Raw genomic sequence first — 27,284 nt, 5'->3', positions numbered from 1 at the left:
CTACTGTGAAAAGTAATATTAGCTTTGGTCCTTGAATGAGGATGGCATATACACCAGATGGGCTATAATGGACACCTAACATGAATGGAACAAAAAAAAAAACCAGTGTTGTTTTCCCTCTTTGGGGCAAGTGGGAGGTGAGTTTTACTTGAAAAATCTAGTCTGATCTCCACTGTTTCTCTACAACTTCATTATGACTGAACAAGTGCAAATACTGTCTACTCTGATTTACTATAACAGACTTATAATTGATTTTTCTCTTTCATGTTCATAATCTGCAAGTCTTCTTTCCATAGAGGAAGAATAAATTTTTTTAACATGCAAATAAGATTGTGTCAGCAGTTCTAATGTGCCTATGGATAATTCGAGTAGAGTATAAGTAAAATTTACTAGCAGGTGTTCCAGGAACTGTGAGGCCAAATTTTAGAAAGTCCATTATTGTGGATGTTAGAGTTCCCAAGTGTAAAAGAGGATAATGAATGGAAAGAAAGGTTATAATTCGGTTAGTGGCTAAAATCACTGAATAGTTACAACGTGCTTTAGTTCTCACATCACTCTAATTCTCTTACAACTTTTTCTACTTTATATATGAGGAAATTTAGTGACAGAAAGATTATGGTAAACAATATGTCTTAGGAAACACACTTGTTAACGTAATAGAAGTGGGATTCAAACTTGCCACAAAGCCTAACACTTTTAACTGCCAAAAAAAAAAATAATAATCCTGAAAGTTCTATAGACAGAACCAATACAAAGTGGGCAAAATGAGCTCATGAGGAGTTTATGAAAGTGCCTGTTACAATGCTGAATGCAAAGCAACTGCATGCTTTGTACTTATATTCTTATCTGGATGCTTTATAGGTACCAGATTTTCTCTGCTCGTTCATCAGTAGACAGATGAATGTTCCTGATTTCCACTTGACAAGTTAATGCATTTTGGAAGTGTAAATACTCAAATAAAATTCAAAATCAATGTCTAATAAAATTTTTTCTGAGCCTGGACTCCACCACTAGACAACGTATGCATGTAAGAAATCTGCACTTGTACTCACTAACTCTATAAAGATAAAAATATAAATTTTCTTTTTTTCTTCTGTAGTATAAAGAGCTCCCCTGGTGCAGGTGAGTATGTTATTATTCATGCTCTATCATATTCCAAATTTCATTTTATGCTACAGGTTAGCATATCAACTACTATCCCCATTTTCCATTGAAAGGTCAGTGTTGCTATTTGTGTGGTTTTTGAGCAGAAGAGATACACATTCTGAACAGTGTTATAAATGTATTAGTTATTCATTAATAACTTATTATGCTACTTGGATGACTATAAGAATGTAATATATACCACTAGGTAAGTTATATTTTCTCAAGTAGAAACAAAGAATTGAAAAACTAGAAGATTATCTTATGATACCTAGTTTAACTTCCATGTTCCATAGGTGAAGAAATTGAGTCTCAAGTAAGTTAAATAATTTTCCCTGAATTTCAGAGAATACTCGTAAATAGGGATAAATTGAGGACCATAACTGAGGGCCCTTGAATCTGTGTTCCATGTAGCTTATGTAATTAATAAAAGCCTCAATGTTACACAGCAAATATGTCTATCTACAGAAATTTATTAAACAGTATTTTTAATAGTAAATGAGAAGTCAAAAAGGTTGGCTTATATAAACATACTATACAATGTATTTTTCTGCTACCACAACGTAATCATTGCATTGTTAGGGTTGTGTTTTCTCTGAACTATCCATCATATGATTTATTTTTCTGACTTTTGTATATCTAATGCTTTCTCACTTAGATCTTCTAGTAATTCACATCTGAGTTCACTTTGCTCTCATCACTTGTCTCAGCAGGGTTAGGCTACAACGGTAACACTTTACCTTCTTGCAGTGTGCTATATTGCATTTTGTAATTATATGAAAAGACATTTTAAAAAACAGGAAAGAAAAGCTCAATGCATTTTACAGAATGCATTTTGTGCCAAGTCTGAAGTACCACATACTTGTGAATACCAGAGAGTTTTCAAAGCATTTTCATTTTATTTCACATTATTTCATTTAATTCTCCCGCTAATTTGCAGAGGTAGGTGAGGTAGGTTTTAATGTATCTGTTTTATAGATGAGAAAACTTGGCATTGGAAGGATAAGTGACTTGCCCAAGTTCACATTGGTATTAAGTGGTGAAGCTATCCCTTATTCAGTGCTTCTCCCTCTACCGTTTACTGAGATAATCAGTGTTACTTAATAGTAGCTGCCTAGAACATATGTACTATAATTATAAAATACCTACCCTCAAAGCCACAAACTGGCCCTTTTCCCATTTCTCACACTTCTATAGAGCAGGGGTCAGCAAACTAAAACCCACAGATCAAATTGGAGTCCTTCCTACTTTTGTAAATAAAGTTTATTAAAACACAACCACAGTCATTCATTTACATATTGTCTATGGCTGTTTTCCCACTGCAATGGCAACGGTAAGTAGTTGGGAGAAAGGTCACATGGTCCCAAAGTCTTCAGTACTCTTTGGCCTTTGCCTTGAATGTGTGCTGACCCCTGCCAGAGAATATGAAAAGCTAAAGTATACTTCCAGACTCTTGCAGCTATTCTTTCAGAAACTACAGAAATCTCTAGGTAATGTTTCCAGGAAATGTTTTTAAAATAAACAGACTTGACTGGCTTGGCTCTTCTTTTCTTTGTCCCTTTCCTATATTTGCTTCTTCCAACCTGTATTGTGAACAACACCTGGGATTGCAGTCGTTACTTTGTATCCACGAACAGACAAACATATGGACAAATGATGATGGATAGAAAGAAAACAGAGTGAGGGTGCCTAATTACATTTCTGAGCAACCCCTTCAGCCCTGGACTTCGCGGATCTATAAAGAACTCTCTACATATTAAATACACTGCTAGTACTGTTACTTGATTATAATTTTTAAAAAATTATAATGGATGCATTCGAATGTCCTGTCATTCACTGAGTCATAACAATAGTGTTAGCTTCCATGTTAAGGCCACTAAATATTGAGTCACTTTAGGATTCAGCATTTTCCTCCTTTATCTACACACACTCCCTCAGCGATCTTACATAATCTCATGAATATACAGTGTTTATGTGACGATTAATCGTAATGCTATCACAAGGCCAGTCATCTATTCAGCTAGCTACTCAGCAACTCTACATGGAAGTTTATCCGTATTTCAAACTTGACATCTGCAAAACCTGATCCTCTGGAAGATTTCCCCATTCCAGTTAATAGTAATTTAATGTTTCAACGCTTGAGCCAACAACTATGGAGTCATCCTTGATTTCTCTCTGTCATCTACATTCCATATTTTTAGCAAATCTAGTCATAACCCCATCAAAATATTTCCTGAGGCCCTGCAAGCTGAAGCTTATTCCTTGTTATACAGGTGAGAAGAACATGTCAGATTGCCAGTGCCTTCCTCTTCTATAACTAAAAGTTCTTTGAGTCTAACATCTGGATAAATTGTGCCCAACATTAAACTTCATTTTTCTCCTGTCTCTATAGAAATGCCTCTTATTAAAAATCAATTTGCCTTCATCACAGACAGAAGCCTAGACCATCTGAGATGCCATCTCCTCATTTTGGAAACAGCTGTTTAACTGAACTGATGTAGTTTCAGGACTAGTCTGCAGTTCATTTAAGTGCTGTGCTAAAACTGTTGGTAAGGATATCAACATTTTTGTCACATAAGCCTAGGAACACTAACTGGGAACCCCATGAGCACATGCAGATAACTGCAAAGTGGTTTTATTTTTATTTCCCTTGTGCATAACCCACCTCGCCCCCACAACTATGCCTCTTGTCAACAAGAAGAAGCTAGAGTGATCATCAGCCTTTTCCCATCTCTATAGCCAACACCTTAAGAGTAAGGTGCTATGGAACCCAAAGTTTAAAACTACCTTTGCAAATTATATCAGGGAGAAAATTATGACAGTAAAAGAGATCTGATTTAACGCCCCCCGACCCCATCTTGCCTTTCCCTTCAACATTCCTGAGCTTAGACTAAGCTAACTTTGAAAGACATTTAGTTTATATGACTTCTATCTTATATTGTTATTTTTATAGAGATGAGGTCTCCCTATATTGCCCAGGCTTGTATCAAACTCCTGGATTCAAGCAATCCTCCCACCTTGGCCTCCCAAAGTACAAGGATTACAGGCATGAGCCACAGCACCCAGTCAATATAAAATTTAGTTTTAAATGGTAATAGGCCTCCCCCAAAACTCAACCACCTTTGTAAATCTAATGAAACAGTATCAGGCTAGGGGGAAGAGCTAAGGTGTGGTCTGATCACAAGATGTGAAACATCACTACTGTAGATTGCCCTTTTGAAATATTTGTTCAGGTTTTTTGCCTATCTGACACCTGGATCTGATTGCTCCTATGGCTCCACATGGGAGCAACTCAGCTTAAGAGTATGATAGCTTTGCCCTCCTACAATTTCATCTCTGCCTGAACCAATCAGCAGCAAGTACCCATTACCTGGCCACCCTATCCCTTCCCTCAAACTGTCTTTGAAAAACTGCTAACCTAAAAGCCTGAGATGAGATTGATTTGAGTAACAACCCCATCTTCTGTGTAGTGTGGCAGGCCTCGTGTCAATTAAAGTTTTCTTTAGTGCAATGCCATGGTCTTTATTTATGCAGCGGGCAGGAAGAACTGATCGAGCAATTATACTTCTCTTGTCTTATTTGGTCTATTCTCTATACGTTAGTCAGAATGACCCAGTAAAACTGAAAAAGAAGACAAGGTTATTTCTCTGCTCAACATTTTTCAATGATTTGCTGTCTCTCTTAAACAGAAGCCAAAATCTTTGACAACAACCTACAAAATGCTTTGCAATCAGTCCCACTTCCTCCCCAGACCTACCTTGTTATTTCCATGACCTCAACTCATATTATAGCCTCTTTCATTCATTGTCCTCTGGCTACACTTTTTTGCTTGCTTGTCTTCCTGAACATGCCAAGCATTCTCCTGCCTGGAAGTCTACTCTGGTTATTCTCTTTGTTTGCATTGCTCTTCACCCAAATAGCTACATGGATATCTCTTCTCTTGCAAATTTCTGCTCAAATTTGATTACCTCAGTGAGCTCATCCTTGACTACTCTGTATAAAACAGCCAACTATTAACCACTTCCCTTAAGATGACAGCAAGAATGAAGAAAAGAAAAAGAAAAATAAATAAAAGCATAAAAGATTATCCACTTCTCTTTCCCATTAGTACTTCCTGTATTCTCTAATCTTCCATTCTTTATTTCTATCATTAACGTTTTATTATGATATATAATTTATGTACTATAATATACACTACTCTTAAGTATTTACTTTTTGTCCTTAACTCTTATGTCTTCTATGATACTATATACTTTACTTTTATTTATTTAGGTATTTATTTTTTGAGGCAGGATCTCAATTCTGTCACCCAGGCTGCAGTGCAGTGGTGTCATCACAGCTCATCAATGCAGCCTCAACCTCCCAGCCTCAAGCAATCCTGCCACCTCAGCCTCCTGAATAGCTGGGACTACCAGTTTACACCTCCACAGTTGGATATGTTGTTTTTTAAAAAAATTTTGTAGAGATGGCATCCCCCTATGTTGTGCAGGCTGGTCTTTAAGTCCTGGGCTTAAGCAATCCTCCACCTCTGCATCTAAGATTAAAGGCTAAGATTAAAGGCATGAGCCAACACACTTGGTCACATTTATTTATTATTTACTATATATCTTCCTGAATTTAATTTAAAAACGATAAAGGCAGAAATTATGTTTGTTTTATTTGCAGAGAGCCCACAGATTTTTTAGTAAGTTTCTGGTGAAGAATTCAATATGTATTTTCTCATTCAATCCTCACATTAATGAGTTATTTCCTCCATAGAAAAAAGGAATAAACTCAAATTTATTATATTTAAAATAATTGGCATTAGTCACATTGCTAGTAACTAGTGATGGAAGTCGCGACCAGTGTGGAGCAGCTGCTGCAAGGATGCTGGTTGCACAGCGTGAGACATGGACAGGGTTGCATGTTATGCAGAGCTGGTGGGAGCCAGGAGCAGGTGAGAGCCCAGACCCCTACTTAGTTGATGAGGCAGAAGCCCATGCTCCCTGGCATAGCTGCAGCCACCCAGCTGTGGCTCTGGACTCCAGCATCACCGCACTCTTGGGGGCCCAGGAAGCTCCTTGCCATAGCAGGCTTGAAAGTACCTGCTCCTGCTCCCTGGCCTCTCCCCACTTCCAGCACCTAATCTGGCATGGAGCAAAGTTGTGACCAAGCCTGGGCACTGTTGCAACTCGACCAAGTGTGCAGGCACTTGGGGCAGCGCTGACACACCAGCTCCCTGCTGCCTCAGCCTCCTCCAGACTTTGGGCACCAACAAGCACAGGAGGGAGGCTGGCGGGCGGGGTGGGTGGTGAGAGCAGCTCAGCATGGGCCTGCAGCACCCCTCAACACAAACAGCCTGGGCACTGTGAACAGCATGTTGATGGTGGCAGGAGGCAGACAAGCCCTTGGGTGGAAAGGGGTGCATCCCAGGTGAAACCCCACCTTCAAGGCAGGGATGGCCTGAAGCCGGGGGGCCAGGTTGTCAGTTCCAGCTGGAGTCCACTACCCAGAGTGAGAACTTATGGTGCTTTTTTCGGGCCTGCCAATGACAGCCCATGGACAAATAAGCGCATATTTCCTCCCTTCTGAGTCCACTGAAACCCTGGACTCAGCCAGACTCGGACATATGTCGGGACTACCAGCTGTGGGAAGGAACTACCCACTTCAGGTCTCCTGGAGTCATAAGCATGACCTGTCTGCAGAAAGGAGCGATCCACTAGGGGTCTCCTCCGAGCTGTTCTGTTGCTCAGTAAAGCTCCTCTCCACCTTGCTCACCTTCCAGTTGTCCGCATACCTCATTTTTCTAAGAGGCAGGACAAGAAGTCAGGACCAACTGAATGGTGGGAATGAAAGAGCTGTAACATAAACAGGGCTGAAACTCCCCCCGATCGCCATGCTGTGGGCGATGAAAAGGAGAGGAGAGCTGAAGAGGCCCTTTGGGGACGCCAGACCTAGGGGCTCCCCGAGCCAGGGCCGTGACACTCTTTCTGGGGCTCTGTGGTTCCTGGAGTCTCGAAGCTTCTGGGTGCCACCGCATTCCCCTCATCCGGACACAGGTGCCCACGGTGGAAGCTGCTTGTGGTACATCTGATCCAGCCACAGCCTTACACCGAGCCGGCACCTGTGCCGGTGCCTGGAGCCGCCCACCGCGCTGCAGCAGCCAGCAGGCCTGGCTGCGCGCAGTGGGTGGACCCCACGCTCACTTTCTCACATACCCCTTGCCACTCCGTGCCTGGCTTACCCTTGGCCGGCGTGGGATCCTAGCGGGTGGTGCAAGCCAGCATGCCTGGCAGGCTGACTGGGCAGAACGAGCCCAGTGGGCCCAAGCAAAACTCAGGCAAACGCGCCACTGGCCACAGAGGTTTCCGGCTGGAAAAGCAACACCCTAAGGAACTCGAGACAGTAGCGTTGCCAAGATTTTAACTTAGAAATTGTGAAGTCACAGAATACCCTCTTCATTACCATGCTCTATATTCTCCTAGCTGCTCTGTAGAACAAAGTTCAGGCAAAAATAGTAACACGATTGAAATGGAGATTGGCAGGATACTAGAACAAGCAGATATCAAGCTACTTCAGAACAATATCCTCTTAGTTGCCAAATCTAAGAGAAAAAAGCAAATAAGCTCATAATAAAATACCGAGAACAAAAAAGCTGAGAATGTATGATTAAGATAATATCAATATGAGAAAATACTACGTTTAAAACTAGTCAGTAGAAGGAGGAGTAGAGAAAGGAAGAGAATAAAACTCTATTAAGTCAAGTTTCAGGAAGAATTTTCTAGTCTGAAAAAAATAAGAAAAGTTACTAGGGAAGTAATAAAGGGTCATTTCTAGAAGAATAAAAACCTGTATATGTTTATCTATTAACTCAAAAAAAAAAATTATTCAACCCCTTCATCTTGAAAGAGAAAGAGATGCATTTAATAATGGATTATTTAAATACATCTCTTTCTCTTCCCAAGGCCCCAATAATGTTATGACAAAGTAACACCAATAATGTGAAAACCCATAGAATTGTGACTACAACAATTGAGATATTTCAGCACACTTTCAGCGGATCTAAAGTGAGTTTAAGAGGTAGGAACCATTTAGTAGAGCCAAAAACGATAAAACCTGAAATTCTCTAGAGTAGGATGTTAATGAATGGTGAAAGTTCTGAATAAGGAAGCAAAAATTGCCATGGAAAGCAGGGAATGAGGCAAGATCATAAAAAAACAGAACCTGTTTTTTCCTCAGGACTCTTATCCTTACCTCAAGTACACAGGTCCCGTTGCTGTTTGAGATCAGTGTTTTATTTGCTAAATAAATATGGAGTAGAGGATCCAGACTTGACTCCCCAGGTGTAAGAGAGGAGTGAGACACAAAGCTGCAGAAAAAGAAATAAGAAAAATTATTTTATCTTTCAGTTTCTTCTCATCATCCCTAAGCTCTCCCACATCTTATGGAGGAATATAATCCCCTCCTTTCAGATTAGCCAGTATCCTGCCTTTAGCTATAGTCCTACATTTATTGTCTGTGCAGTTACTGAGAGAAATAATATGGTAATTAACTTTTAAAATGGGCAGCATAGCTGTAACAAAGTCTTTGAAAGCAATTGACATACAAAAATTCTACAAATAAAAGTAAGTGTAAGCTCAAATAATACAATAGTACATTATTTATAGAATAATGCTTTTCCCATTCCATTGTATTTTAAACTTATGAACCCAAATGCCATACTGGAAAGAAATGTTAGGGAAATGTCAGCAGTAATTCAGTGGGTCCATGAAAGGGCTTCAACTTGGCAGGAAACCTCTAAAATTATATGCAGGATCATATTTGTATTTTCACAGTGATGCTTTTCATGAGAGTATCTCTAAATGAATTTCAAAAATAATTCTTGCATTAAAAAGGGTTTTTTTTTTCCTTTAGGAAACTTTTTAATACATAGGCTATCCGTGAAATATGTATATGTCTTCAGTCGCTGTTGAAAGCAAGATCAGCTAAGCTACTCCTCTGTCTGAAAAGTATTTTACTTCATCTTTATTCTTGAAGGGTATTTTCAAGGTATATAGAATTCAAGGTTGAGAGTTTTGCTGTTATTGTTCTTTCTGTGTTGTTTTGGGTTTTTATTCGGCATGTTGAGAATATCATTTTACTGTTTTCTCACTTTTATTGCTGCTATTGACAAGTCACCTTTCAACTTAATATTTTCCCTTGGGCCATTTTTTAAGATTTTTTTATGGTGTATTTGATGAGGTACAGTTTCATTATAACGTTTCTAGTTGTGGATTTATTTTTATTTCTTTTTTCCTGAAATTACTTAGGATCCTTGACTCTATCGATTTCTGTCATTGACCATTTCTGAAAAAATTATCAGCCACAATTTTTTTTTACCCTTGGTCGGTAAAATTTATTATCTGTGCCCTATTTCTTTTTTTCTCCTCTTAGGACTTCAGTTGAAATAATGTTACATTTTCTCACTCTGTCCTGTATATACTTTATTCTCTTCCTGTATTTTCCTTTTATTTCTTTGTCTCCCATGCTTGTGGTGTTTTTTACAGTGTAAACTTAGCTTAGCTAGAAATATGTTTTCCATATGTGCTTCCCTATATGCTTCCAGGGTATAGCTGGCCAAAATAGAAGTTTGTACACGATTTGGAAAGTGGAGAGGAAGCAACAGCCATAACCTCTGTTGGTTGTTTTGGTGTTAGGCTGTGAGAACCAGAAGCATCAACGCTCAGAGAAGCAGATTCAAAATTAACCATACTCTCCCCAACTCTGCATTTGTAATATTGACCTGCTAGCCCTATTGACCAAGAGTGGCCTCAGGCCCGCTCCATCTCAGATGGAAAGGCAATACCCTGACACAGATGTCTCCACCAGTTCTCCTTAATGGTCCCATTCTGCAAGTCAGCCATGCCTGGTTTCTGAGATCTCTGGCAAGTTATTTGTCCACCCATACTGGTTCTTCAGAGAGGAGGGGAGCAAATTTTTCTGATCCTCTAACTCACCCATTCTGACCTTTACTTACCCAGCGTCTTGTGCAGTTCTCTAAAGTTTTAGTGCTATAATAAATGTCCTATTCTGTATTACTTACAGTGGTAGTGCTCACATGGTTGAACTTTGTCTGTGCTGTGTACTGTTTTACTGCACTCTTTTTAAGAACACTAACTATACATTCTTGTATATAATTAGCTATGAGGTGTATGCAATGAATTTTTAATTTATTAAATTTTGGAGTTCTTTATGTTCTTTATATCCTTTTTTACATTTGCAGCATCACATTTTATTTCCCTGTTTCTGTTGATATCCTTAACTTTTGTCTTTGACTCTTAAACTTAAAAAGCTTAAGAGTTTCTTCTGCCTTGACCTCCTGGGCTCTAGTGGTCTTTCTGGCCTGGAATTAGTCATCTCACAGAGTAATCCACGAAAAGATTTAGAAACAACTGAGCTCAAACCACAGCTTGGACCAGTTCCTAGGTAATAAATAAGTTCTCCTTGTTTAATATCACACTAGATTGTAAAGTCCTTATAAAAAATAGATTTGCTTATTTTATCCATAACTGAATATATAGGGCCTAGAGGAGTTCTGAGTATCTGAGAGGTACTCAATACATATTTGTTGAATAAAAGCATGGCCAAAAAAGGATAGAATTATTTTGTGCTCTCCCTGATGATTTCAATAGGATGTACTTCTGGGTCTATTTATTTTGTTGTTTGTGTTTCGGTGGGCATATGCATTTGGTGTGTTTTTAGTTTATGTACCTGGCTATCTTTGATTGAGCTAAGCATTACACATAATTAATTGTATAATTAAGCATAATTAAGCATTGCACAATTATTTATAAGAATAATTAGAGGACTGAGATGAAGGAAAGCCTTCATCCAGAGAGGATTTCTGTTTGTTTCAGTCAATGTGGGCATTGCTTGTCCTCGGTCACATTCAACAATTTGAACACCTTAGATTACTGAAGGCTCCAGACTTTTAAAATTAGGCTACAATTCTTCAAGAAAGCCAATCATTTTATTTTTTTATTCACCTTTGTCCCAAAGGTGTATTTATTAGGTAGCAACTTATTGTGGGACACTTACCTGTTAGACTCTTCATTTTGTTCTATATTTTTTAACTATAGATATGTCAACACAAATATTCACATTTATGTAACTAACAAATACTTCTATTGGTTCTAGTTTTCCCTTTGATTTCAGTCTAATAATTATTTCTTTTCTTACAAGACCTGCAGTGATTTTAAGAAGATATTTTAAAATATATATTTATGCAGATTTTTAGAAGTTTTTAATAGAAGTGTTTGTACAAACAATCCTCCCATTATGGGAAACACCTAGCCTCCAGAAAAATAACTTTAAGAATAATTTAGAGAGCTTTGATTAAGAATGTAGATAGGAGGCAGGACTAGCTTGCAGCTCCTGCTTGGACAGACAGAGCAGTGTGCGAAGACTCACATCATAAAATTTTGCTCCAAGAACTACCACAGGAAAATACCAGGAAAGCTGAGAGAATTATCTGACCCTTTGAAGGAACTGGTTTGCTACTGCAGGCTCACTGAGATGCCAAAACATTGTGAGTGTATTTGCTTTCTCAGCAGAGCGGCTGGTGGTCTGGGGCAAGTTCTCAGCCCTGGTCACCAGCTGCCTAAAAATAGACTCAGTGCTGTTGGGGGAACACAGTGGGAGTAAGACTGGCCTTTCGGACTGTGGGCTGTGTGAGAGCAGGGTGAGTCCTGTGACTGCTGACTTTCCCCCACTTCCCTGGTGACCTGTATGACTCAGCAGAGGCAACCTAATACACCTGGGAATATAACTCCACTGGCCTGGGAACCACATTCCCATTCCACACAGCAGCTGCAGCAAGCCCCACCTAAGGAGAGCCTGAACTAAGACATGCCTATCCCTGATACCACCCAGTGGTCTTTCTCTAACCAGTGTAGTTGCCAAAGACAAAGGACTTAATCTCTTGGGAGCTCCATGGCCTTTTCCAGTGGCTGAGAAACCTGAATACTTAACCAGACATTCCTAGGGCAAGTTTGCATCCTCCCTATAGTACCACAGTTGATGCACTCTTGAAAGCGCCACCTCCTGCCTGGAGGGCAATCAACACAAAACCAGTGCACTGAACAGAAACACAACCAAAGACCCTCACAGAGTCCACCTCACTCCCCTACTATCTCCACCAGAGCAGGTACTGATATCCACAGCTGAAAGACCTGAAGATGAGTCACATCAGAGGACTCCCCAGTACCGGCCCAGAGCTCAGTACCTCTGCTTGGTGGCTAGATCCAAAAAAGCAAAAACAACCACTGAAGTTCAGCTCTCAAGAAGCCCTATCCCTAGGGGAGGGGGAGAATACCACATCAAGGGAGCACGAGGTGGGACAAAAAAATCTGAACAGCAGCTCTTGAGTCCCAGATCTTCCCTGTGACGTAGTCTACCCAATGAGAAGAAAACATAAAAACAATTCTGGTAACATGACAAAACAAGGTTTTTTAACACCCTTAAAAGATCACACCAGCTCACTAGCAATGGATCCAAACCAAGATGAAATCTCTGACTTGCCAGAAAAAAAATTCAGAAGGGTGAATGAGGCATCAGAGTAAAGTGAAATCTAACTTGAAATCGAAAACATGATACAGGTTATTAAAGAAAAAACCTTCAGTGAAATAGTTAGCATAAATAAAAACAATCACAACTTATAGAAATGAAGGATACACTTAGAGAAATCCAAAGTGTACTGGAAAGTCTCAGCAATAGAATAGAACAAGCAAAAGAAATAACTTCAGAGCTTGATAAGGCTTTTGAATTAACCCAATCCATCAAAGACAAAAAGGTAATAAATAAATGAACAAAGCCTACAAAAAGTTTGGGACCATGTTAAGCATTCAAACCTAAGAATAATTGGTGTTTCAGTGGAAGAAGAGAAATCAAAAAGTTTGGAAAACATACTTGAGGGAATAATCAAAGACAACATCCCCAGCCTTGCTAGAGATCTAGACATCCAAATACAAAACACTCAAAGAACACCTGGGAAATTCATCGCAAAAAGATCATTGCCTAGGCAAATAGTCATTAGGTTATCTGAAGTCAAGACAAAGGAAAGAATCTTAAGAGCAGTGAGGCAAAAGCATCAGGTAACCTATAAAGAAAAACCTATCAGATTAACAGCAGATTTCTCAGCAGAAACCCTCCAAGCCAAAAGGGATCGGGGGTCCTGTTTTTATCCTCCTTAAACAAAACAATTATCAGCCGAGAATTTTGTGTCCACTGAAATAAGCTTTATAAATGAAGGAAAGATACAGTCTTTTCCAGACAAACAAAAGCTGTGAGAATTCGCCATTACCAAGCCAGCACTACAAGAACCGCTAAAAGGAGCTATAAGACTTCAAAATAAACCAAAATAGAACCTCCTTAAAGCATAAATCTCACAGGACTTATAATAACAATAACACAATGAAACAAACAAGGTATTCAGGCAACAAATAGCATGATGAATAGAATAATAATACCTCACATCTCAGTACTAATGTTGAAAATGAACTAATATAGAGACTTTAGCACTCCACTGACAGCACTAGACAGGTCATTAAGATACAAAGTCAATAAAGAAACAATTGACTTAGACTATACCCTACAGCAAATGGATTTAATAGATATTTACAGAACATTCTACCCAACAACTGCAGGATATACGTTCTGTTCATCAGCATATGGAACATTCTACAAGATAAACCATATGATAGGCCACAAATAAGTCTCAGTAAATTTAAGAAAGTCAAAATTATATAAAGTACTCTCTCAGACCACAGTGGAATAAAACTAGAAATCAACTCCAAAAGGAACCTTCAAAACCAGGCAAATACATGGAAATTAAATAAACTATTCCTGATTGATCAGCAGTCAACAATAAAGTGAAGAGGGATATTAAAAATGTTTTGAACTGAAAAATAGTGACACAACCTATCTAAACCTCTGGGATACAGCAAAAGTGGTGCTAAGAGGTAAGTTCATAGGATTAAATGCCTATATCAAAAAGTCTAAAAGGGCACAAATAGACAATGTAAGATCACACCTCATGGAACTAGAGAAACAAGAACCATACAAACCCAAACAGAGCAGAAGAAAATAAATAATGAATATAAGAGCAGAACTAAATGAAATCGAAACAAAAAAAAAACTACAAAAGATAAATGAAACAAAAAAACTAGTTCTTTGAAAAGACAAATCAAATTGATAGGCCATTAGTGAGATTAACCAAGAAAAGAAGAGAGAAGTTTGAAGTATGCTCAATTAGAGATGAAATGGGAGATATTACTATTGATACCACAGAAGTACAAAGGATTATTCAAGTCTACTATGAACACCTTTATGCACATAAACCAGAAAACCTAGAGGAGATGGTTAAATTCCTGGAAATAAACAACTCTCTTAGAATAAACCAGGAAGATATAGAAACTCTGAACAGACCACTAACAAGCAGCGAGATTGAAATGGTAATACAAAAAAATCCCAACTAAAAGAAGTGCAGAATCAGATGGATTCACAGCTGAATTCCTTCAGACACTCAAAGAAGAATTCAAATGAATTCTACTGATACTATTCCACAAAGTAAAGAAAGAGGGAATCCTCCCTAAATAATTCTATAAAGCCAGTATCATCCTAATACCAAAACCAGAGAAGGACATCACAACTACAACAACAACAACAAAACTGCAGACCAATATCCCTGTTGAACACAGGGACAAAATACTAGCTAATGAAATGCAACATCATATTAAAAAGATAATCCACTATGATCAAGTGGGTTTATACCAGGGATGCAGGGATGGTTTAATATCTGTAAGTCAATAAATGTGATACACAACATAAATAGAATTAAAAAGGAAAGTCACATGATTATATCAATAGATGCAGACAAAGCATTTGGTAAAATACAGCATCCTTTATGAATAAAACCTTCAGCAAAAGCGGAATAGAAGGCACATACCTTAAGGTAATAAAAGCCATCTATGACACACCCACAGCCAACATTATACTGAATGGGGAGAAGCTGAAAGCATTCCTTCTGAGAACTGGAACAAAACTAGGATGCCCACTTTCACCACTTCTATTCAACACAGTAGGTGAAGTCCTAGCTAGAGCAATCAGACCGGAAAGAGATAAAGGACATCCAATTTGGTAAAGAGGAAGTCAAACTCTCACTGTCTGCTGATATGATTGTATACCTAGAAAATCCTAAAGACTTATGTAAAAAGCTCCTAGAACTCATAAATGACTCAGCAAAGTTTCAGGATACAAATTTAATGTACACAAATCAGTAGCTTTGCTATACACCAGCAGCAACCAAGCTAAGAATCAAATTAAGAACTCAACCACTTTTACTATATCTGCATAAAAAATAAAATACTTCAAAAAATACCTAACCAAGAAGATGAAAGACCTCTGCAAGGAAAACTACAAAACACTACTGAAAGAAATCACAGACAATACAAACAAACGGAAACACATTCCATGCTCATCTCATGGGTAGAATCGAAATTGTGAAAATGACCATACTGCCAAAAGCAACCTACAAATTAAATGTAATGCTCACTAAAATACCACCATCATTCTTCACAGAACTAGAAAAAACAATCTGAAAATTTATACAGAACTAAAACAGAGGCCATATAGCCAAAGCAAGACTAAGCAAAAAGAATAAATCTGCAGGTATCACATTACCTGACTTCACACTATACTATAAAGCCACAGTCATGAAAACAGCTTGGTACATGTATAAAAATAGGCACACAGACCAATGGAACAGTATATATAACCCCAAAATAAAGCCAAATATTTACAGCCAACTGATCTTCGACAAAGCAAACAAAAACATATAGTGGGGAGAAGACAAACTATTCTACAAATGATGCTGGGATAATTGGCAAGCCACATGTAGAAGAATGAAGCTGGATCCTCATCTCTAACCTTATACAAAAATCAACTCAAGATGCATCAAACTCTTAAATGTGAGACCTGAAACCATAAAGATTCTAGAATATAACATCAGAAAAACCATTGCAGACTTGGCTTTGCCAAAGAGTTCATGACTAAGAACCCAAAAGCAAATGCCACGAAAACAGAGATATTATAAATAGATGGGAGTTAATTAACCAAAAAGCTTTTGCTCAACAAGATAAATAATTAGCAGAGTTAACAGACAACCCAGAAATTGGGAGTAAATTTTCACAATTTGTATATCCAACAAAGGACTAATATGCAGAATCTACAAAGAACTCAAACAAATCAGTGAGAAACAAAATCTTATCAAAACGTGGGCTAAGGAAATGAAAAGACAATCCTCAAAAGAAGATACACAAATGGCCAGAAAACATATAGAAAAATGCTCAACATCACTAATTATCAGGAAAATACAAATCAAAACCACAATGTGCTACCATCTTACTGCTGCAAGAATAGCCAAAATAAAAAATAAAAATAAAAAATAACAGATATTGGCATGGATGTGGTGAAAAGGAAACACTTTTACACTGTTGGCGGGAATGTAATCTAATACAACCACTGTGGAAAGCAATGTGGAGATTCCTTAAAGAATTAAAAGTAGATCTACCATTTGATCACATAATCCCACTACTAGGTATCTACCCAGAGGAAAATAAGTCATTATAACAAACAGATACTTGTACGCACATGTTTATAGCAGCACAATTTGCAATTGCAAAAAATGGAAAGAGCCCAAATGTCCATCAATCAATAAGTGGATAAAGAAAATATGTGTGTGTGTGTGTGTGTGTGTGTGTGTGTGTGTGTGTATACCATAGAATACTATGCAGCCATAAAAAGGAATGAAATAATGGTATTTGCAGCAACCTGGATGGCATTGGAGACTATTACTCTAAGTGAAGTAACTCAGGAATGGAAAGCCAAACATCGTATGTTCTCATTCATATGTGGGAACAGAGCTATGAGGACACAAAGGCATAAGAATGATACAATAGACTTTGGGGACTTGGGAGAAATGGTGGGACGGTGGTGAGGAGTAAAAAAGTACACATTGGGTACATTGTACACTGCTTGGGTGATGGGTGCACCAAAATCTCAGAAATCACCATTAGAGTACTTATTCATATAACCAAACACCACCTGTTCCCCAAACACCTATTGAAATAAAAAAAAATCAATTTACAAAACAAACAGAGAAGAAGAAAGAAAACAACCCTCATTCACATTTAACTGAAATTGGTGGCTGAACAATGCATTATTCCACCTAGGCTTTTACACATGTAAGAAAGGGAACAAAAGATTTTTAAAAAGTGGCCAGGCCTGGTGGCTTATGCCTGTAATCCCAGCACTTTGGGAGGCCAAGGAGGGGGTAGATCATGAGGTCAGGAGATAGAGACCATCCTGGCTAACACGGTGACACCCTATCTCTACTAAAAATACAAAAAATTAGCTGGGCATGGTGGCACGCACCTGTAGTCCCAGCTACTCGGGAGGCTGAGGCAGGAGAATCACTTGAACCTGGGAGGCCGGTGAGCCGAGATCGCGCCACCGCACTCCAGCCAGTGTGACAGAGTGAGACTCCATCTCAACAAAAAAAAAAAAAAGAAAGAAAAAAAGAAAAACTCAGATAATAAACATTGACATTACTTGCAAGACTCAACTATTTTCTATGATCTCCTTTATTCTAGCAAGAGTTTTGTATGTGTTTTGTTTTGTTTGTCTTGTTTTTAAGATTGGACACCTTTTCAAAGACTTTAACCTATGTGTTTGTGCATAATGTGTATAGCATAGGTTCTTTTCTGAAAGTGTGTCCAATCTTAAAACATACACACACACGTATAAACACACACACACACCCATGTGCATTTGTAATAACTGAAACTAAAAGAGGCTGATTACTAAGAATATAATGAACCTTATTGTTTACTCTTCATCAAACATATAATAATCATCAAATATCCATTTAAATTATAAATAAAAATAAGTGATTTCATAAGATAAGTTTGATGCCAGAAAACAGGATTGTTTACCAGTATTTGGCAAAACTGGTTTGATCCATGAAATGATGATACATGCAAAATTGAACTCCATTTGTAATTTCTTTAAAGTAATACTCCATTCTTTTTTATTAGACCATTGATGAGTTCTCTCCTTTCTCCAGATCAGAACTATTTAGATTGTTTTTTTACAAACTCAGTATGAAGGATTTTTTTAAATAGGTGTGAATAGCATCGATGTAATGATGTGTCATTGAGCCCCACATTTCTGTCACTAGAGTGGCAAAATGACACAGAGGATGAATCAAGTCACCTGTAGACGACAACGGGTGAAAGAAAACACATTTAATTTACATAGAAACATAGAGAATGTCAAAAGGGTTAAAATTCATGAATAAAATTTCATTAAAAATGTATTCTAAAATATTAGTTAAATATACACTACTTAAGAATGATTTAAAACTAGCATTAAATACATTAAAATGGATATATTTTGCAGGAATAGGATGCCTGTGTTTTCAGTGTTTTATCTGAATTATTTAATGGATTACATAACTTTCTGTGAATGAAGGGAAAGCAGTTTTTTGTCTGAGTATTCTCAGGATTATCTGAGCATTCTCATTGCCTACATAATTTTTTCTGAATGAAGGCAGGCAAAATACAGAGAAAAGACTGAGTATCTATATCATGTAATACTTTAAATAGAAAACATTAGCCCTTTGTTACATATCTATAGGCTGAATAAAGACTCAAACACAGCTCTTCCAACTCAGCACACAATGCTATCTTTGAGGCCTGAAGGTTACAAGGCTATATTCACAACAGATTCTCAGAATCTAGGCTTGAAGAGATTAATACTATTTAGCATGCCAGGTTGGGTTATAGCACAGTAGCCATATATTTATTTTATTTCATTTTGATTTTAGACCTGCAGTGTATTGCCAGACCCCAAGTGAGTTGGAAATATTGCAATGATTATTTCAGAATACTTTGTGTGGCTTTACTGTCATTTATGTTAAAGGTAAACAGGATTCTCTGTTCGATCATTGACATCAAAGGCAAAGATGAATGATAAATTATTTTCCCTCTACTCTTGCATTTTGAGACAATTTTTGTTGAAGTCCAAATTTAAAAGAGTTTGGGGAGGATGTTTTCTTCTGGGGAAACAACATTCCCAGCAGTCCAGAATGAGGGTACACAGAGAGCACAAACAGCTCTAGCTGTGAGTGTCCTGCTTACACTCTCACATTTGCCCATCTACTAATCTCTATTACTGTTTTATCTTATTTTTACAGATCTGACATATCTAGGAGGTTCCTTTTAAAATGCAAATAAAATATCTAAATGGGAGTGTCACTGACTTCATTATCATCCATCAACACCATAACAGGGATTATTTTATCACATTAGTTTGCTTCAGAGAGTTGAGCTGCAAGAAAATGGGACTGAATTCACTTATGTTTTGAAAATGAAAGTGCTGGATAACAAGGTAGCAGTTCCCAAAAAAATTAAACATACAAACCTTTAATAATATAATAAAATGTCTAATGTCTATTAAATTATATAGTGGTAAAAGCCTTAGAGAATTCAGGGACATGTTAATATTATCAATTACAAATTGTGCTAGAGAAAGCTACTCCAAATGGGTGGAAATCATAGAAGCTGATCATTATCCAGGGAATGACCTTGCATGCTTTTACCTAAAGGAACTGTTTAAATTTTTAGATCAGAAAAATAAGTGAAAAAAGACAGAAGAATGGTCTAAAATATATATATATATATTTTTAATGTTACTGTCAGAAAATATAGGCTTGTAAGAGAGCTTGGATTTCAATTTTAGAAAGAAACTTCAGTTTCTTTGGAGACTTATATTTATATTAATTCAATAGTGTTTCTGTACATATATATCTGATATTGACTGCCATTGTTTCTTCTATAACTTTCTTTGAGTCCTAGGCTTATATTTAATCTTATGATATCTTCATGTATATCTCCTATAAATATTTCAAACTTAAACTTTTAAAAGCATAAGACATCATTTCCCCTCTCCAGTTGCCAAGCTCTTCCTTCTTTGTAAATGAATGAATAATATAGCAACCACTAGAGGATGCAAGCTAGAATCTTGGAAGTCTGACTTTATTTCTTCTCTCATCTCATTATGTCCTCACCTTCATATTTACTTTTGAAACTATCCAGTTCTCTCACTCTTTTTCTGTAAAAAATCCAGAGTCTCCTATTATCAAGTCAAAATTTCTGCTGTAGTTGTGTAACCAGTCTCTTTAATCCAAGGTATATTTTCAGTGCTATATTAGCAGTCATACTGAAAAAAATAAACTAACCATTGTTATTTGGGATAATTTGTTATGCAGCAATAAATAACTAACACACTACTCATTGAGAACTCCTGGAAAGAGACAAAAATATATAAAAGATACTTTGTTTTACACTAAATCCCTAGGCTCCATCTCACTTTGATGGTATTAGACAAAATAGAAACTCCATTTTTCTGATGTATATAGAATTAAAATAAATAAAAGCAAAACATCAGTAATTAAAACAACTATAAAAATGTGTAGCTCAAACTAGAGGGAAGTTGGAATGGCTTGAGGATGGAAAATGATAAATGAAATCAAAAAATTGATTAATGTGAAATAAAAGAAAAATGCTTTTTGCAAACAATACTGCTTACTAAAGGGTATACATCTTATGAAATGAAATAATTTTTTTTGCTCGCTGAACACTGTGATGGAATTATAGATGCAGAAATAATTTTGTAGTTGACTTTGAAAATTGTTTTGAAAAGTAGAAGAAAAGAGTTAGATGTTTACTGAGGCAATCGGAGGAAAAATTGTACTGAAGTTAAGGAGGATAGGGAGGAGGAGACAGGAAGAGAAAGAAAATATCCCAGAGAAGTGTAATGGTAGTGGCATTGGATGGCTTGTTTGTATCACTTTTTAAATATTTTGAAATTTTTTAATGTATGTACAAATCACAGTAAGGACTGATTCCACTTTGGTGTAGTTAGTGTAAATACAGAGAGCACCTACTCAGTGAAAAGAAAATTAATAAGCTTAAATAATTTAGAAGAAGATGGAACTCTTAGCTAGAGGTCACTAAAAAAAGAGAACCTCAGGAATTTAAAGACATACTAGGGAGAATATTGAACTTTCCCCTAAAATACAGTAAAATTTTGAGCTGATATTGTGTAGATCTTTAAGGCAGGAAGGGTGCAGATGAAATATCAGTTATCTATATCAACATAAGCTTAGTTTAATGAATCATGAGATTGTACTTATGTTAAATCACTGCACTTTGAATCAGTCATAACTATCCAGGATATAAGAAATCATTTCAAGTATTTTCCATAACGGGACTGTAATGCAGAGGTTTGGTTACATATATGATGGAGAAGCCAAATATCTCACAGTAGGAAGCCACTACCAATACTAATTAGGAGGGATAAATGAAGAGGAGGTTCAACCTAAGCCAGAAGATAGCGTTAACAGGCAGAGTCTACAATCACGTGGACGTGTCCTGAAAAAGTGGAAGCCACAAAGGATACACAGATTCTGGACACTACCTAATTCAGAGAGAAAGGGCGAGGGAGAGAGAAATACCCTGTGTTTTCTATTTCTTTAATTAATTTTCATCTGTGCCTACCTTTGCCCAAAACCACCCAGAAGCAGATGACAGGGTTGCCCGGAAAATACAAGATTATCACTCCTGTTACACAGAGCACAGCAAGAAAAGAACAAATAATTGGTCAAACACACCCAGGATGGGCATAGTTTATATGTGAGGGGGACCGAATTATTAAGTAACTTGATAAAAAGAGTGAATCTAGAGATATAAACTAACAATGAAGATAGAGTTGCCACCAAACAAGTTTGCCTAGCACTAGCTTTGATATACACTGATTTCAGAGCCCCATTAGGATACTGGTGCCACTGAGACAATTAAATTTCAGAACCCATTTAATTTTATACAGGCACCCACTTCAGCTCAGATATCATATCATTGCCATATTCACAACATTTAAACTGATTTGGGGGCAATCCAACTTTTAATTCTGACTTACATAAGTCTTCTAGATTTACAGCAACACCACATTGAACTGCACTGGTTTGTCATCTCTCCCATTCCAGGATCTGTTTATATTCAGCACTGTATCTCAAGGACAGGCAAATAGAGTCAGATTTTTGACATAGCTGAGGAGTGGTGACTTTAGAGAACCCTATTTCCTCTTATAGGAGCTTTTTAGGAAATAACCAGTTACTAGCAGATTTAATGCATTGGCAAAGTCCAAGTGTCCTCTACATCTCACATCCTTTGTGTCATCTATAAGGACATAGGAAGGCAACTTCCAGAAGCAAAAATATGTCTGTATCTTCAGCCCTCACTTTTTAGGTCAACACAGTCACCACAACCCGAGCTGCCATTTTCATTTCCTACCATGAATGTCTGACAGTCCTTCATACTGAAGACAAGAAAGTTTCATTGATATAAATAGTTATAGGATTATTAGAAGTATTTGTACTTATTTTTGTTTTTAGCATGCCCACTAAATACTTCAGTTAGTCATAAATTGACAAGACAACCCCTCAGCTTTACTCCTTTCATTATTTATTAGTTCTCAAAACAATTTTCTCAAAGTATGAAAGTTTCTGTTAAAAAAGGCAGCATGAAACTATTTCAGCCAGAGACAGCCTATGAATTCATAGTATACGTGTCACTTTCTTTGCCTTTCTGTAATGGTTACTCACAGACCTGAGCTTCTGTAATCGGCTTATTTTATTACTTGGAATAAATAAGATTGTATATAAGAAAACCTGTAGGAGAGGAAAACACAACTCTTGGGCTTGGATATTATTCTTTGAACACCCAAAGATTTTTCCAAATGGTTAATAAATGGACCATTATCTTATTTACTCTTGAGGAAACTTCTTTTCCAGCATCTGAGGTAATGACTTCCCAGTTTTTGACCTGCCATTGTAAGGTTTAAATTTGGTTTTCCTCAAAACTGATAGATATCAGAAATTACATCTAAAGTGTTAAAGATTCTGAGCTACATCGTACTCGGTGTCAAAAGGTTATAGAGACATCTCTAGGTAAGGTGAGAGTCCATTAAAAAGGTCACTCAGTTCTGTTCTCACAAGTATTGTTCACTGAATTGAGTCAAGAAATGCTCAATAAAAGGGAAAAAGAACTAAAACTGTTTCTGAGAATGACCTGACAAAAGTGAGATCACCGAAAGAAATGATTTAGGACCATACCACGGAGAGACACAAAATGGTACCAGGGACCAGCTCGTTAAGTTCACCATATAGAACTATGGTTATTTGTTTTTAAAAGATATTCTAAAACAGGTAAGTCAAAGTTTCACATAGGGAAATATGACCAAATTAAAATGTGCTTGTCTTCCTGAAAAGTCTGGGTCAGTCACAAAAAAAAAAAAGTGTTTGTCCAAGATTTTAGAGCAGGAATAAAATATCTTCATGAGAATTACTTTTCTATTCATAACAGGAATTTGTAGTAATTCAATGTATTTTTATAATTAAAATGTATTATTAATTTTGTGTAATACAAATGAAATTGGATTTAGAGATAAGTTTCTGGATGACACTGAAAACTCATTGTTAGAAAAATTCCAAATAATTTATAGAGAATTCTCAATAATTTACTTAAATACTCCCCCATCAAGTAGATACAGCATAACTGCTCACCACTTAAGTATGAGATGCATATAGTGACTTCCTTCTAAAGAATATAGTATGAAAATGAGGGGAAAAATAACATCTGTACAATCAAGATACCTGGAAAATACTGCTTTAGCGAGTTAATCAAGGTTAACATCATTAATAAGTTGTTGTTTATAGTATATATAGTATATATACCCAATTATAAATATATGTTGATAGTGTACCCCCTTGAAATGGTACAATGAAAATGGCACTTTACCTTTTTCCTTGAAATAGATAAAGCATGTCTAGCCATGAGAAAAACATGAGAAAAACCCAGACAAGGATTTTTCATAAAATATCTCATCATGTTCCTCAACACTTTTAAAATAGGCCTACTTTGTTTTATTGTGCTCTGCTGATGCTGTGTGTTTTTTTATTTGTTTGTTTGCTTTTTAACAAATTGAAGGGTTGTGGTAACTGTGTCCAGCAAGATGTGACTGAATTGCTGCAATCCTATGATCAAACTTGGAGAGATGAGAGTTGCTTTTTATGGATGAGCAAATAACGTGGTTTCTTGAGATGTAATCTATTCCTGGTGAAGATACTGTGAACAATGTTGAAATAACAGGGATTTAGCATATTACATAAACTTTAGTTAAGAAAGCAGTGGCAGGGTTTGAGAGGATTGACTCTAATTTTGAAAGAAGTTTATTGGTGTCATTTTTCCAACACCATGTGCTCACTTCGTGTCTCTGAGTCACATGTTCGTAATTCTCACCATATTTCAGACTTTTTCATTATTATATCTGTTAAGGTGATTAGTGACCTTTGGTGTTAACATTGTAATTGTTTTGGGGCACCACAAACCATGCCCATATAAGATCACAAACCTAATCAACAAATGTACGTGTTCTGACTGCTCCACCCACTGTCAGAAGATTCCCTCTTTCCTCCCCATCTCCTCAGTCTGTCTATTCTTTGAGAAACAACAATATTGAAATTACGCCAATTAGAAACTCTACAATAGCCTTTAAATCTTCAAGTGAAAGGAAGAGTAGCACATCTCTCATTTAAAATCAAAAGCTAGAAATGATTATGCTTAGTGGGGAAGGCAGGCTGAAAGCTGAGACAGGTTGAAAGCCAGGTCTCTTGCACCAAATAGTTAACCAAGTTATGAATGCAAAGGGGAAGTTCTTGAGGGAAATTAAAAGTGCTATTTCAGTGAACATACAAATGATAAAAACAGGCTTATGGCTGTGTGACCCGGATAGAAGATAAAACCAGCTAAAACATTTGCCCAAGCCAAAGTTTAATCCACAGCAAGGTCCTAACTCTCATTCAATTCCGTGAAGACAGAGAGATGAGGAAGTTACAGAAGAAAAGTTTGAAACTAGCAGATGTTTGTTCATGAGGTTTACGGAAAGGAGTCATTCCTATAATATAAAACTGCAAAGTAGAGCAGCAAGTGCTAATGTAGAATCTGCAGCAAGTTATTCAGAAGATCTAGCTAAGATAATTGATGAAGATGATTAAGATGAACAATGGATTTTCAATGGAAACAAAACAGTTTCATATGAGAAGAAGATCCAAATAGGAATTTCATAGCTAGAGAGCAGAAGTCAATGCCTGGTTTCACAGCTTCAAAGGACAGGCTGACTTTCTTGTTAGAGGCTAATGTAGCTGGTGACTTTAAAGTTGAAACCAAATCTCATTTACCATTTTGAACATTCTAGGCCCCTTAAGAATTATGTTCAAGCTACTCTGCCTGTCCTCTAGAAATGGAAGAACAAAGCCTCAATGATAGCACATCTGTTTACAGCATGATTTACTATGTTAAGCCCACTCTTGAGACATACTTCTCAGGAAAAGATTTGTTTCAAAATATTACTACTTATAGAAAATGCACCTGGTCACTCAAGGGTTCTAACAGAGGTATACAATGGAGATGCCTGCTGCTTTCATGCCTGCTAACAAAATATCCTTCTGTAGCCCATTTTACTTTCAAATCTTATTGTTTAAGAAATAAATTTCATAAGGCTACAGATGCCGTAGATCGTGATTTCTCTGAGGGATCTGAGCAAAGCAAATTAAAAATCTTCTGGAAAAGATTCACCATTTTAAATTCCATTAAGAACATTAGTGTTTCATGAAACTAGGAGGTCAACATATCAACATTACTAGGAGTTTGGAAAAAGTTGATTCCAAGTCTCATAGATGACATTGAGGATCCAAGATTTGAATGGAGGGAGTAACCGCAGATGTAGAAATAGCAAGAGAACTAGAAGTGGGAGAGGAGCTGAAAGATGTGACTGAATTGCTGTAATCTCATGATCAAACTTGAAGAGAAGAGAATTGCTTTTTATGGATGAGCAAATAACGTGGTTTCTTAAGATGTAATCTATTCCTGATGAAGATGCTGTGAACAGCATTGAAATAACAGGGATTTAGCATATTACATAAACTTAGTTGAGAAAGCAGTGGAAGGGTTTGAGAGGATTGACTCTAATTTTGAAAGAAGTTCTACTGTGGGTAAAATGTTATCAAATAGCATTGCGTGCTACAGAAAAATCTTTCATGAAAGGAAGTTAATTGATGTATCAAACTTTATTGTTGTCTTATTTTAAGAAATTGTCAAAGATATCCCAACCTTCCTTCATCAGTCAGCAAAAGCCAATATTGAGGCAAGATCCTCCACCAACACGAACATCATAACTTGCTGGAGAGTCAGATGATCACTGGAATTTTTTAGCAAGAAAGTATTTTTAATTTAAGAAATGCAGATTGTTTTTTAGGCATAATGTTATTGCACACTTAATAGATTACAGTATAGTGTAAGCATAATCTTTATATGTGCTGGGAAACCAAATAGCTTGTGTGATTCACTTTATTGAGGTTGTCTGGAACTGAACTCACAATATCTATGAGGTATGCCTGTATTATCAAAAGCAAGGAAAGTCTGAGAAACTGTCACAGTCTATATGATCTCAAGGAGATAAGACCAGCAAATGTAAAATAATGTCCTATATAGGACCCTATAACAGAAAAATGAAAAGACATAAAAACTATAAAAATCTGAGAACTGTATGGACTTTTGTTAATAATAATGTATCAATATCAGTTCATTAGTTGCAACAGATGTATCATGGGGAAACTAGGGGTGAAATTTAAGAGAAGACTAATATTCCTGCAACACTTCCATAAACCTAAAACTATTAAAAAATGAACAGTTTATTTTTTAAAAACTTAGATTAGTAAAATATAGTTAAAATGATAAGCTCCCTGAAAACTATGAATAATGATAACTATGACTCACATGATTGTATTTTGAGTGATCAATCTACTCAGATATTCAGTATATTTTGAATTTTAATGTTTGCTTAATGGAAACATACTTAAAAGTAAAACATTGCCCAGAAGTAAATGAGTAAAGTTAAATTTTAAATTATGATACACATGTAACATATATGGAATTGAGCTGCAGCCT

At 36.8% G+C, this 27,284-nt stretch overlaps 1 protein-coding gene across 1 annotated transcript in view; it reads right to left on the bottom strand.

The window, feature by feature from the left end:
• The window catches only part of EYS (eyes shut homolog), a 2,088,383-nt gene that overhangs the window by 1,939,853 nt on the left and 121,246 nt on the right, over window positions 1-27,284 (bottom strand). Inside the window, exon 3 of the mRNA XM_063618766.1 lies at window positions 8,377-8,491. The gene's annotated coding sequence lies outside the window, so the exon portion shown is untranslated. The remainder of the gene's footprint in view (window positions 1-8,376; window positions 8,492-27,284) is intronic.

This window comes from Symphalangus syndactylus, chromosome 2 (genome assembly GCF_028878055.3).
Source record: "Symphalangus syndactylus isolate Jambi chromosome 2, NHGRI_mSymSyn1-v2.1_pri, whole genome shotgun sequence".
Classification (NCBI taxonomy): Eukaryota; Metazoa; Chordata; class Mammalia; order Primates; family Hylobatidae; genus Symphalangus; species Symphalangus syndactylus.
Note: the sequence above shows the minus strand (reverse complement) of the source record. Positions and strands in the feature narration are given on the sequence as shown.